Source organism: Equus quagga, chromosome 22 (assembly GCF_021613505.1).
Source record: "Equus quagga isolate Etosha38 chromosome 22, UCLA_HA_Equagga_1.0, whole genome shotgun sequence".
Taxonomy (NCBI): Eukaryota; Metazoa; Chordata; class Mammalia; order Perissodactyla; family Equidae; genus Equus; species Equus quagga.
Genome location: NC_060288.1, coordinates 9,950,428 through 9,964,945, shown reverse-complemented (window position 1 = coordinate 9,964,945; position 14,518 = coordinate 9,950,428). Strand labels below are relative to the sequence as shown.

The following is a 14,518-nucleotide window of genomic DNA, read 5'->3' as shown; positions in this document are numbered from 1 at the left end:
GTTCTGTGACAACAACCTGACTACGATCCTTTTGTAGTTCATGAGCGTGATGATTGGGTGTTCACGCGGCTGTGTGACATGTGCCACCTACAAACCTTGTTACGACGTGGGCACATTACCCGTCTGACGTGAACTGGAAGGATCATTATCATCGTCGCTTTTTTTCAGTGTTTGTTTTAAGTGGGTTGTTGGTGTTCTTTTTTTGTTGTTGGTTTTGTGTTTTCCTGTTAGCTTTGTCTGTTGGTTTTTTTAACGTCTAGGTTGCCCAGATTTCAGTGGGTTTTCTTTGGAGTTAGCTTCTCTAAGTGTGTAGACGCAGGCATTTAAAGATCCACCAGCGTTAAGCGTCGAATCGCTAACCCGCCTGTGGCCCCTTCGTCGCGGGGTTTCCCGGGAGGTGGTGGGCGCTCGGGGCTGGAGAGCCGCCTGGGGCCACGTGTTCCCGGGCAGCCGCGCGGGGCTGAGGCTGCGGCCCCGTTGCCCCAGCCCGTCTCCTGCGGGTTCCCTGAGGGTGGAGCTGGGTCAAACGACCTTGGGTTCCCCAGGGGCCGGTCACGGTGGCTGGCCACCTGTGGGACTGTGTCCGTGACTTCACATAGCTTCGACTGCGTCGTGGGAGCCCGGGAAGCACGCTCCCTTCGTGTCAAGGCGTGGGCAGGAGCGCAGAGCAATGCGCGTCCGGCGCGGGGAGGGTCGGAGAGCCGGCGTCTCGGGGAGGGACCCTCAGCCGGAAGCCCCGCGCCTCCTCGCCGCCGCCGCTCAGACCTGCGCTGCCGGGCGGGCTCAGCCCGACGGTGCGTTCAGCCGGTCGCCTCCTGGCTTGGGGATTCCTCCGGTCTCAGGGTCCCCAGGAGTCAAGAGAAAGCCCTGCGGGAATCTCCTCATTTTGGCGTGCGCGCGCATGTGTGTGCGTAAGGAGGGAGATGTCAGGAGTAGGGTCTCCTCCCAGGGGTGGTGGTTCACGGTGCAGGGAGACATACAGCACTTCGTCCCATCTTCAAGATGTACCCTTTCAAGTATCCTATCTGCGTATCCTACTGCGATTCCTTCCTTGCCCCCTCCCTCCCTCGTTCGCTGTGTGACCTTGGGCAAAAAAGTTCGGTAACCTCTCTGTGCTTTCCTTTCTTTAACGGTAAAATGTAGGTAATAATAGTTCCTAGCTAGGATTGCTATGAGAAATAAAGGAGTTAAATATATGTAAACTGCTTAGAGCTATCTGGTCAGTGGGAAGTTCTATACAGGTGTTAGCTCTTGTTGTTAATTCGTAGTTTCTGTATTAACTTAGAGTTCCTCTTTTCGGAGGAATTTTGTGGTTAGGACCCTTCCTCTCTGCCGGTTTCATTTGGTCTTCCCTTCCTTGACCAATTGGTGGCACTCATGATTTTCTAAGCAATTTCAAACATTGATAAAAACCGTTTTCTCCCAAGGATATTCTCCCATATTAAGGCCCGTGTGGGAGCATAGATGCCAATCCACAGACAGTTATTGTATCCCTCCTGTGTGTGAGCCTGTCTTTCCTGTTCCACGTGCCCCTTGTGCTAAGTGGATCCAAGATCTCTCTCCCTTATGAGGAAAGTACTTGTATTACCGAGGTCTCGCCCCCTTCCCTAGGAGTTTCCTGAGGCGGGAGGCCATGTCTTTATCCCCATTGCCTGGCACACTTAAGTCATGTAATAAATGTTTGTTGGGCCACATGCCCATCCACAGAGGGCTGGCTGAATAAACCAGGGTACACCACACAATGCAGTTCTGTGCAGCTGGACAAAGCAATGAAGACCATCTCTGTGGAGGCCGTGGAACTCCAGGATGTATTGTTAAGTGAAAAAAGCAAGGCTGAGACCGTGTATGTGTCGCCTTTCTTCTAAGAAAGATGTGTGCCTTTGCTTACATTTTAAAGCAGCAGCAATGGAAGTATAAATTACAAACTAATAAAAATGGCTACCCATAAAAAAGAACAGGATGAAAGAAAGGGGGATGGAATCTAGACTTCTTTTCATATACTGTGTTTTGTATTTTCGACTTTGGAATCATGTAACTGTTTTACATAATTATTCTTTTAAAGAAAATAGCAAAGCATTTCCTCAGAGAAAAAAAGCCATTGATCAAAGTATATATTGAGTTACTGGCATAACCACAAGGAGCAATAAGAAACTGACTTTAAAACGCATTATTTTGACTGTATATCCTTAATGTGACGTATCCTAAGGACAAAAAGGAATGGTAAAGAAATCAAACTGCATTTAGTAATAATATGTGTTAGTAATAACACTGCTATTGTTATTTAGATGCTGTTGTACGTATTATGTATATAAAAGAGCAAATAACTATCTTAATGTTAGAAACCAGGGTCTTCAATGAAAGATAAAAGAGATACAAGTATGCAGTCAATGAAGTTAGGTCTATAATTGAAAATTTGAATTGGCAATGGTAGTATGAGTTCATGATTAATTTTTATTTTTTCTCCAAAATATATACATATATCCTAGCTGTGTTCACCAAAAAGGCCAAGAAGCAATGACAATCCAATGGCAATGAGCAACGCTCGTGTCCAAATTCATGATCTAAATGCCGTTGCCCACTAAGAGGAACCAGGACTCCTTTAGGAAATGACTGATTTCAGAACTGGGGCAGAGATTGTGTAAGATGAGCCTGTGGCATTTTATTATGCCAGAAAGCAAGTGGCTTTCAAACACTACTGAGGTTATGTCAAAAGAACCCAAGAGCAAAAATGAAGGGACACCCTTTGGCCAAAGATGAAACGATTTCAACTTAAAAATGAATAACTAGTGGATTGAAACGTGTCAAATACATGCAAATCCATGAATTCATGGTAATACTAAAAGAAAAAAATCCCTCATCATTCACTCTTGGATCACCTAAGGAAGCAACTCTTCACTTTGAAAACTGGTAAATAAGAGGAAAAAGTCAAGTATCTTCTCTGCTATATATTTCAGGGGACCCAAGTAGTTTGTTGGGGTGACAAATACAACAGATCTGGTAGAATTGGAAAGACACTATTCACAACTTCTAATGAAGTGCTGAGACCAGGCCACTATCATCCAGGGCTATTCAAATTATGGGGTGGAATGTTGATGGGAAATTTTATAATGGTTGGATGGAGCTAACAAAACCCGAACCCACTAATTCATCTTACCGCTAAAAGTGAGACAAGCAGATATCATGTGCTTCCTGACGCACAGCAATAGGAAGTACACACCATCTATGAAATATTCTTGCACAAAAATTGACCCCAAATCTAATCAAACTTCTAGATCTAACTACCAAATGGTGAGAAATATGGAGGACAAAGAAACAGATTAAAAGACACCAAGGCAGCATAATCAGCCAAGCTAAGCATGTGGGAAATTCCACAAATTACCCAGTTTTTTCGATAAATAACTAGCATGAAAGAAATGGAGTGGCGAGAGAACTAATATAAAGTTTTTAACAACATCTCAATCAAATGCAATGTTGGATCTTGTTTTCAGTAAACAAATGGTAAAAAGATATATTTAAGGTAATTGGGGAAATTTGAACATAGATCTATTATTAGGGTGTTCACATAATTTGGCATCTAAACAGGGCATGTTCAGTGTTAAAGGAGACACTATTAATAATGATGCTGATACAAAGGTGTAAATTGGACTGCCTCAGGCAAACTTGATTACCCTGGTATTACACAACTTTGTAGAATTATTGTTAATTTGATAATGTTATTGTTTAGTTTTTTACATTACATTAGTGTTAGGTGTACAGCCTAATGATTCAATATATGTATATGTTGCGAAATGATCAACACGATGTCTAGTTAACATCCATCACCACACAGTTACAAATTTTTTTGCTTGTGATGAGAAATTTTAAGATCTACTCTTTTAGCAACTTTCAAGTGTACAACACAGTATTATTAATTATAGTCACCATGCCGTACATGACATCCCCAGGGTGCATTTATTTTATGCGTTTGTACTTTTTGACCACCTTCACCCATTTCACCCCTCCCTCTACTCCCTCATCCCCCAGTCTGTAGCAACCACCAATTTGTCCTCTGTATCTCTGAGTGCTCTCTCTTTTTTTAATGTTTTTATGTTTTTTTAATGTTTATATTTGTAACCTATTAATTAGAAAAGCAATTCTCAAACTTTTTAGCCTCAAAACTTTTTACACTCTTAAATATTATTGAGTCATACAAGGATAGCTAGAATCAAGAACACCGAAAGTAGCGAATTTTGGCAAGGATATGGAGAAACTGGAACACTCCTACTTTGGCGGCTGAAATGTGAAATGGTGCAGCTGCTGTGGAAAACAGTTTGACAGTTTCTCAAAAAGGTAAACATAGAGTAACACAGAGTTAAACATATGACCCAGCGATTCTATTCCTAGGTATATAGCCAAGAGAACTAAAAACACATTTCATACAAAAAGTTGGACACAAACGTTCATAGCAGCATTATTCATAATAGTCAAAAGTGAAACAACCTGAAAGCCCGTCAACTGATGAATGGATAAACAAAATGTGGTCCGTAGGTACAATAGAGTATTGTTCAACCATAAAAAGGAATGAGATTCTGATATATGCTACAGTATGTGTGAACCTTAACAACATTATGCCAAATGAGATAGGTCAGACACAAAAGATTCCATTTATATGAAATGTCCAGAATAGCAAATCAGTGGAGTCTGAAAGGGCATAGGGAGAGAGGAGAAGTGGGAGTGACTGCGAACTGGTGTGGGGTTTCTTTTCCAGGTGATAAAAACGATTGGGAACGAGCTAGTGGTGATGGTTACCCAACTTGTAAATATATGAAAACCTGCTGAATTGTATACTTTAAAATGGTGAATCCTATGGTATGTAAATTAAATCTCAATTAAAAAACTAATTTACAAAAGGATTGAGGACCCCAGAGAGCGTTTCCTTACATGAGATAGATATTTAGATAGATAGATTTTTTTCTATATTAGGTTTTAAAACTGACAGATTTTTTTAAATATCCATTAAATTCTTTTAAACATGGTGACAATAAACTCATTGCACATTAACTAAAAACTTATTTTTCTTTGTAAAGATTTTATTTTCCCTTCTTTTCTCCTAAAGTGCCCTGCTACATAGTTGTGTGTTTCTAGCTGTGGGTCCTTCTAGTTGTGGCATGTGGGATGCCGCCACAGCATGGCTTGATGAGCAGTGCCATGTCCACACCCAGGAATCGAACTGGTGAAACCCTGGGCTGCCAAAGCAGAGCCAGCAAACTTAACCACTCGGCCACGGCGCTGGCCCCCTAAAAACTTATTTTTATGACAACTATATTTTCCAAGACAAAAAAATTAAAGAAGAATGGCATTGTTTTACATTTTTGTAAACAGATTTGTGAAAATTTGTAACTCCCTTTCGTATGTGGTTTAGTAGGAGACAGCTGGATTCTCAGATCTGCTGCCGCATTCAATCTGTGTTGGAAAGCTCCATGGTCCATTCATGAAAGAACAAGAATGAAAAGGACAAGCAATATATTAATATTATTATAAAAATAGTTTTGATCTGGCAGACCTCCTGATAGGGTCTTGGAAACTGTCAGGGTCCCAGACCACACTTTGAGAACTGCTACAAGAAATTCACTCAACATATATATACATTTTAAAGCTTGGCACCTGAGCTAACAACTGTTGCCAATCTTCTCTTTTTTTTTCCTGCTTTTTTCTCCCCAAATAACCCCAGTATATAGTTGTATATTTTAGTTGTGGGCCTCTCTAGTTGTGGCATGTGGGATGCTGCCTCACCATGGCCTGATGAGCGCCCAGGATCTGAACCGGCGAAACCCTGGGCCACCAAAGCGGAGTGCGCCAACTTAACCACTTGGCCATGGGGCCGGCCCCGATCACACAATGTTAACAATTGACGTGATATCTGGGATTCACTTTAAGATACTCCATGGCAGGGGTGGTGGGAAGGAGTGATAGAGGATGGATGAAATAAAATTATGATCATGTTGACAATATTGAATCTGGGTAGTCGATCATGGATGTTCTTTATATTAGTCTATTTTACTGTAAGTCCAAAATTTTCCATAATAAAAAATAGTTTCTCTTCTTACTTTTAATCAACCCTAGTTTGAGCAAAATGCCTTGTGGGAGTTGGCAGGCGGGAAAACCGATTTAGGGATTAGATATATAAAGATGCAAAGATGAATTAGATATAGTTCCTACCTTCAACAGGTTTTCATCTGCCAGGGGACACAGTGATAGGGCGTTGTTGGGAAGGAGGCTAGTGTCATTATCTCCAATCTGCAGATGAGGAAACCGAAGCTCTGAGAAGTTGAGTAACGTGCCCAAGAGCTGACAGCAGAAAGTGGTAGAGCTGCGACTTAAAGCTCAGTGCGTCTGACTCCCCAAGCCTGTGCTCTTCACAGCTCTACCCTTCCTTTCCAAATCCTCCAGGTACACAATCCCAGAATGTCACTCTCACTGATACCTTGTGAATGGCCCCCCTCAACAGAGGCCCAGGCAGTGACCTAGGAGAGCCGACAGTCTTTAAAAATTATGTCAACTGCATTGGTCTCCACCCTGCACCTGTCCCCTCCTTCAATCCACATAATTTAAATTGCCGGAGCAGACATCTTATCCATATTTGCCTTTCTCTCCTTGACTCTTTGTCTTCCTCCAGTTTTTGGAAAGCAATCTGGCAACACCTCTTAAAAGAATAGATGAATTCAGTGACAACTGTACTCCTGAGAATCTATCAAATACAAATAACCGTGTGTAAAGATACAGGTTCAAGACCACAAGGATAAACAAGTGGATTCATTGCGTGAGTGCTCACAGGGCAAACACCTGAAAACGAAGTGAAGGTTCGTCAATGGCACATCCATACAGGGGAATTCACCAGCCATTTATCAAAAGAATGAAGTGGAGCTAAACCAGGGGCTAAGGAGGGGTTTCCACAAGATGTTGTTCAATGGTGAATCTAAGATGCAAGAGAAGCTATGATCTCCTGTTTATAAGACAATGCTTTAAAAAAACGAACGTTTGTATATTTGGAGCCATACATACATATGTATGTAGGTCTAAGAATACTTGAGTAAGGAGGAAATATGGGAGGATACGTTCCAGATTCTCAGATGATCTTGGGTGCTGATGTGGGGAAAAGGAGGAAGAGAGGAAGATGGAGGAGCTTAGCAAACAAAAAAAATGGAAAGAAAAAATGACAATACCTTTTTACAAAGCAGACATATGATTATATTTATATACTTATGTATGAATGTGGTTATGTATAAAGAGATTAAATTTTAAAATATTTCCTTTAAGGAGAAATGGAAGAATGCAATAAATTCCAGAGATTTTGAGGCTAAACTTTTAGCAATACTTCTCAGTTTTCCAAAGACCATGTTATTAACGATTTGGGGTAGAAACCTCTTTATAAGGAAAAACAAAAGTGCGAGAAAGTAAAAAAAAAGTGTTTGTTCCCTTTCATTCTCCTGAAAGTAAAAACTAATGTGATTAAGCATCAAAGTATTCCAGCTATGTCTTCCCATTCATATGGTCTAAACGTGGTTAATAATAAGATTTTGAAACACACTGTAAGATAATTACTGCTTGCAGCAGAGCTATTTTTCTGATTACAGGCCAAATGGAAAAATGGTAGTACAATATTTACAACCCTTGAATGTCTGTGGAAAATGAGGCAAGCACTATATCCTTTTGCATACGAGGCTACAAATTTTTTTTAACATTGATTATGAAGGCTAGTTTGGGCTAAAGAGTATACTAATTATTTTGAAGGTTCACATGTTCATAAAATTTGTACAACAAGCACCAAAGGGCTCTTAATAGAATTCTTTGAAAGAGTATAAAGAGAGCTATAAACAAAAGAATCTTGTTAACATGGAATATACATCAATATAACAAGAGTCATAGTAACGTTGAAAATTTGACTAAACAGTCAGTTTTCACTATGATATAAGTCCACTATGTCTCCAATATACCTTTCTCCCATCTAAAATTCTAGGTTCGCTTAGCTTCCTTTTCATGTCTGTGTCTTCAGTGTAATATTTATACATGTATTTTTTATTAAGGTAGTATATGATCTAAGAACGTCTTACCCAAGGGGTGGGTCCTGCTCACATTTTTTCCTTGAGGACCGTCATTCAATGGCATTCCCATTAGCTCTCCGAAATTCTCCCTCTATTCCACCCTTAAAATGTTCTTCCTGATGCCATATTCGTCAGCAGCAATCATCCTATTTCTCTGCTCAGCAAAAGCTTTTAAAACAAAACAAACCCATACGTGTTGTCTCCAACTCCCCATCTATCATTCACTTAGAATATTTTTTATTACAGAAACTTTGCATCTGATTCTCTCTTTTAAGCTTTTAAAACTTTCTTATAGCTTCCCTTTTTGAAAATGCCAATGAAGAAACAAGGCCATTTGTCCTGTAAAACAACTAAAACTCTGGATTTCACAGAGTGCTTCTTCTCAGTGTCATTTAATTTGTTCCTCTATCCACCCATTTCCTGTACAGAGCTAGTTCATTCTAGAGGCAGGATGAAATTTAGCATCTACCTTAGAGGACGGGGCTGTGTACTTCTGACTGTATCCCAGGAGGCACGTGTTTTCCCACTGTTATTGATGAGAAGAGAGATATTTCTGATACAAAGTTCCCCACTGATCTTTCTCCTGGTGGCTTTAGCAGCCACAGATGGTCATTGCTTAATTGTGTTAGTTCATTAAGGATTACAAATGACAATTTTCTAATTCTGTTATTTCTTTTCACATCTTTTACCTGGAACTCTGCTTTAAAAAGAACATTCCATCAATGACTAGTTATTTGATCATCCTGTACAAGTATAGTCTGTACAAGAAAAGCAGGAAGTGCGCTTGAATCTTCCCCTTTATGTACCAATTTTTAGAATAATGAGTTTAGCGCCCTAGCAGCCTTCGATGAATACCTGATATTCTGCTGCTGTTCTTGTTAGTTTCATACCATCTCAAGGAATTTTATAGATTTGATGAGCTTTATTCCACTGTCATTCTTTTCATACTCAAATTGTCCTATCTTTTGCAAATGGGAGTCCTAAAAAAATTTTTGTTAAATACAATTTATTTTTTAGAGCAGTTTTAGACTCACAACAAAATTGAGTGGAAGGTACGGAGGTTTCCCATATATTGCCTGCTCCCACACATGTGTAGCTCAACGGGAGTCTTTTCATTTTGGCTCCTGTGTCTTTTTGACATGACCCTGTAGGCTTGGATTGCTTCCTTGCTTTCTAGAATGGCAAGATTGAATCAACCGTTTCTCCAAAGGCCCCTGGTTTCTTCTAAGGGGAAATGTTATTTAAAGGCTACAGTCCAAACAGTGGGATGCCATTGCTCCTGAGTTTTTATTGATTCTAGGCTTCCAGGCTCAGCAGGCACATCTAGGAAATATGTGTTCCTTAGAAAGAAAAAATAAACCATAAATTCATATGGATATTTCCAATTCAAATGTAAGATTTCAGGCTTATACTTTTTAAATCTTCCTCTCTTCTCTTTCAGGGAAAATCTTACTTCCTAACAACATTAACATAATTTCTTATATTCTTTATCATAAATATACACATAAGGGTATTAAAATATCAATTGTGTTGTTGTTTATGATGAGGATTTTAGGCCGGTTAATTTTAAAACTGCAGATGAGAAGCAGGCTCCAAGGAGCAGAGTTTGCTTGCCCTTTGAGAGACATTTGCATTTGTGAAGGAAATCTCCATGCCTCTCCCTCTGCACCGGGAGGAAGGCAGGATGGCCTTATCTCTGGAAACTCTTAATGCGGAAGGCAAGGACTTAAGTTGGTTACTGTCTGGCAACCTCATGTAACTGATTTAGGGTGGTGGCTTCTGGCCTTTACTTAATCCGATTTGATTCTTATCTAAAAGTTGTGGGACCACCCAATGGCCAGACCCCACCTGCACTGATACCATTTTAACTTTTTTACATGTTCTCTCCTTTGTCTTGTAAAGAGATGGCTCACATACCTATGCCTTAAATTTAGCCTTACTCCACCCATGTTTGCAGCAGAAGCGGTGGCAGCAGCACCTCCTCCTGCCCGTGGGCCCTGTCCCCACGCAGCAGCTCTGACTGCCCATGGGTCCTGTCCCCATGCTATTCCACACTATTCTCTAAATAAAAGAGCACTACTGCCAGATCTTGAGAGCCCAAGAAATCTTTCTTTCGACTCCTCGGCTCACCGACCCCGCATCAATTATTAAATACTATAAGATTACTGAACACAATTGAAGATTTCTTTGCTGTTCTTTTTTGTCTTTAGGATATATCTGGTAAATAATTACAATCAAATGCTACGTTTCAAGTCACTTGAAATATTTTTTGTTTTTCTTTATGGCTATGTAACTAACTTGATATACATTTAGACTCACTTATTTTTGTTTCTTTTCAGTTTTTTAGGCATGGCTTCTTTCTCTCTTCTCATTCACTTTTCAACACACTCAACTCTGCCTCCACCCCACCAATCCAGCTAACCCGCTCTTGTTCAGGCCACCAAAAGCCTCCTTATTGCCAAATTCAGTGGACACTTTTAAGTTCCTCTTATTTACTCTCTAAGGAACATCTGACTCTTGATCTTTCCTTAAAACCTCTTCTCTGCTTGTGGTGAGCCCACCCTCCCTTGTTCTCCTCCCACCTCTTTGTCATTCCTTCTCTTTTCCCAGATCCTCTGCTTTCTCCTGGTCTTGAAAGGTTGTAGTTCCTCAGGACTAGTCATGGATCCTGTTCTCACTGCCAGCCTTCTCTCTCAAGATGACCTCTTGCTTCCCATGGCCTTTAACGCCATCAAGATGTTCAGCCCACTGTGGATGTCCAGCTCATACCCAATACTGAGTTTCAGAATCATACATTCGAATTCCTACCTATCTCCTTTTGTATGTTCCATGGGTAAATTTAATATTTCTGAACTGAAATGTAAATATTCCCCTCCAAAACATTTCTTTCTATAATCTCATTATTATTGAATAATCCTTTCATTCACCAAGACATTTAGCCATAAACCTGACTGTCATCCTTGCTATTCCTTCCCAGCCCACATGCAATCTATTAGCAAGTCCTACTGATTTTACGGCAAAAATATATCTTGAATTCTTCCATTTTTCTTTGCTGCCGTTATCACCATTTCAGTCCAAGTCCACCTCACCTGAACCACTCCATTGTCCTAACTGGCCTCTTGTTTCTTCCATTCTGGTTCACCATCCCATCTCCATTAAACAGTTAATTCAAATAATGTCCCTTCTCTTGTTAAACCCCATTGTTATAAATTAAAACTCCTTACAATGGCTACTAGGCTCTATATGATCCAATCCCTGTGTCCCTTCAACCTCATCATGTACCACTCTTTCACCTCTCTCACTAACTCCAGTCACACGAGATTTGTTCGCCAATAAACCAAGCTCTATCTTGCCTCGAAGAACTCACGTATGCTCTTCTGTCTGGTCTTCCCCCAACTCTGGTCATCTTCTGGTCTCAGCTTAAATGCGTCTTGCTCAGAAAGGCCTTTCTTGCCTACCCCCAAGTTTAATTTAGCTAGGCACTGCTTTGTCACGGTTGGTACACGTATATGTTATGTTTGTTTAGTATCTGTCTCTCTCATTGGACTATAAACATCTTGGGAGTAGGGACCATATTGACACAGTGGTTGGAACATAGTAGGCACTTAATTAATATGCATTGGCTGATGAATAAATTCAAAAAGTTTTAGATATGTATTTTTCAATATTTGACTCTAAGTAGAATTGTTCATATCAGACTTCTCTACAAATGGCAAATTCAATGGATATCAGCTATGCTCAATAAAGTAAAGCAAATCCTGAGTGCAGCACTTGTGACATACTGTATGCTCAATAAAGGATGCTGTATTGATTAGGATGATTGGGGGAAATATACAAGCTTTCTTATTTATTACAGACTTCTCATGTAGTCCCCTTATTGGGGGGACTAAATCCCTATGACCTTAGAAACAAAAACAGCCTATATTTGAATATGGCTTTGAGTTTTTATCATACATTCTTTTATGTACTCTTCTTAACCATTCTCTGGTTAAGGCAGTTACCATTATCTCCATTTTACAGCGGAGAAGAGTGAGGCCAAGGCCACGGTGTCCCAACTAATTAGATGCAAACTGGACATAAAGCCCATTGTTTGGATTCCAGTGCTAGTTTTGTTTATTCCAGTATACAAATTAATCTCATAATGAGGAGCAGAAGGGAAAGTGCCCATGATTTCCTAAAACACAGCCACAGTTCATCGCTGACTCTTGCCAACAAAACTTTTGTTTCTCAAATACTGAGCCCTTCCCCCTTTTAAAACTAATAACTACAAACAAAAATCATTCATTCAAACTGCTCTTTCTTCAACTGTGCTAGCTTCATGCATTTCTCTTTGCAAATCAGACTTTAAAGAAATTGCTTCTAATGGTTTTAGTCTACAGGCACAGCTCACTTTAAGAAAAACTGGTTTTATACAAAGATTTTAGCATGTCAAAGTTTATAAATTAAAAAGTGAAAAGTCCTTAGATCTCATTTAAAAGACTTCTTTAGTCATAAAAAGACCCAGCACAGAATTCCTTTAAATAATGAAATCCACCTGGCACAGTTAAGGCAATTATTCAATTCAATGTGCAGGATTACCAGAACACAGAAAGCAGGGATGTCTGTAATGCATGGCCTGTTTCTCAATCTGAATGTAGAAGTTTTTAATTTTACAAATCTGTAATGCATTTGCTGGATTACTGTCTTTGCTATATGCTCAATATATAATAAAGGAGGAATCTGCTTCTTTGCAGAATAATCAAATTGAGGACATTGCATTCTAACCACAAAGAAATGCAGATTTCCCCCTCATAGGCATTCTTCCTTTCAAAAAAGTTTGCTTAAATTGGTGCTTAAAAGATAATTCTAGCTTGCTAAATTTAGGGTGTGGAAAAAGTCCAAAAGGAGAATATTCCATGGGTAATTGTGCGAGAAATGTTAATATGTGTAGTAAGGGGAGGATGTCCTACACTCCTGATGCATCTCTCTCTTTCTTTCTCTCTTTCTCTTTGCCTCGACACACAACATATAATTTAGCGAGGTTAAAAGTTACCTGAAACAGTGAAGAACCCCTTTACCACCATCACTACATTTTAAATATAAAATGATTTCACATCTTAGTTATGTCTAAAACCACCCAAAGTCAGAGCTATTCTTCAAAATTTATCCGCAAGTTATCAGAAAATGCTTACTTCATATTCAAGGCAGATTTTTGGTCATTCTCAGTTCACTTGCAAAAAGAGAAGATAGCTGTAAAATTTAATTTAAAAAGTGTACTAGTATCTGAAGCTTGCCTTGAAATGCATTGAAAAATACAGTGATTATGGACAGATGGATAGATATGGGATAAAACAAATACAATCATGCACCGCTTAACGACGGCTTGGTCCTGAGAAACGTGCTGTTAGGCAATTTCATCGTTATGTGAACATCATAGAGTGTACTTACACAAACCTAGATGGTATAGCCTACTATACATCTAGGCTATATGGTACTAATCTTATGGGACCACCATCATATATGCGGTCCAGTCGTTGGCCAAAATGTCCTTATGCGGTGCATGACAGTATAGTAAAATGTTCATTGTAGAATCCAAGTGGTTCACTTTACAACTCTTCAACCTGAAAAGGGTCAAGGAAGCAGGTCCCAAGGTTAGAGGGGACCTGCCCCTTAGCTCCCAGGAAGCATCCAGGAGATGGTCCCAGTGGAGGCAGCTGTGTGGAACCTGGATAAGCTGGGCCCTTGACACCTCAGCAAGCTGCCCCTACTGCACACTAGGCACCAAGGATGATGCAAGAGAACAGATAGCTCAGTGGTTAAGTAGTGTGTACAGAAGGATGGGGGAGAGGGTTGATCTGTATAAGACTCAGACTTGTGAATAATTCTGGGAGAAAGGCAAACACTGCAGATGTGGAGAGAGTTGGCAACTCGGTCAAAGGCAATTTAAAGGGAAGAAAACAATGCATTTCTGGAACGTTTGAGTTTGTGATGGAGATTCGTGCTTGCAACATAACATTGAAGACCATCACTAAGTTCTTGCCCCTTGGTCTTTATCCAGATTTAAAATGCTCCAGTTTTCTTTCTCATGGGAATTTTATAGCTTCTCTAGTTTTCTGCAGACGTAAAATCTGAGTGAAATAATCCAATAGAAATTTGGTCAGTACTGAGGAAGGCAGAGAGAATGACTTTCCGGCTGGGTATAGTTGTGCTGTTGCATTTTGGATTTGTTTGAATTTTTAGACTTATGCCCAAATTGACATGCACTATGGTTCCAAATCAATTTCTCCCACACTGATGCAAACCTAGTTTTCCTTCTTTTGGGTTTGGATTTATTGGCCTCTCCTATATCGCATTGTGTCTTTAATATATCAAAGTCACCATGGATTCTATTCCTGTCTTTGAGGATATTAGCCACCTTCTTGAGAATTTATGAACATATATAATCTTAAACATTCAGA

General features: G+C 39.9%; 1 non-coding gene across 1 annotated transcript; it reads left to right on the top strand.

Annotated features, from left to right (window-relative positions):
- The first annotated feature begins 25 nt into the window (after positions 1 to 25).
- Positions 26 to 129, top strand: LOC124231853 (small nucleolar RNA U13). The gene has a single exon (XR_006886701.1). It is a non-coding gene; the product is annotated as a small nucleolar RNA U13 (small nucleolar RNA).
- The last annotated feature ends 14,389 nt before the right edge of the window (positions 130 to 14,518 follow it).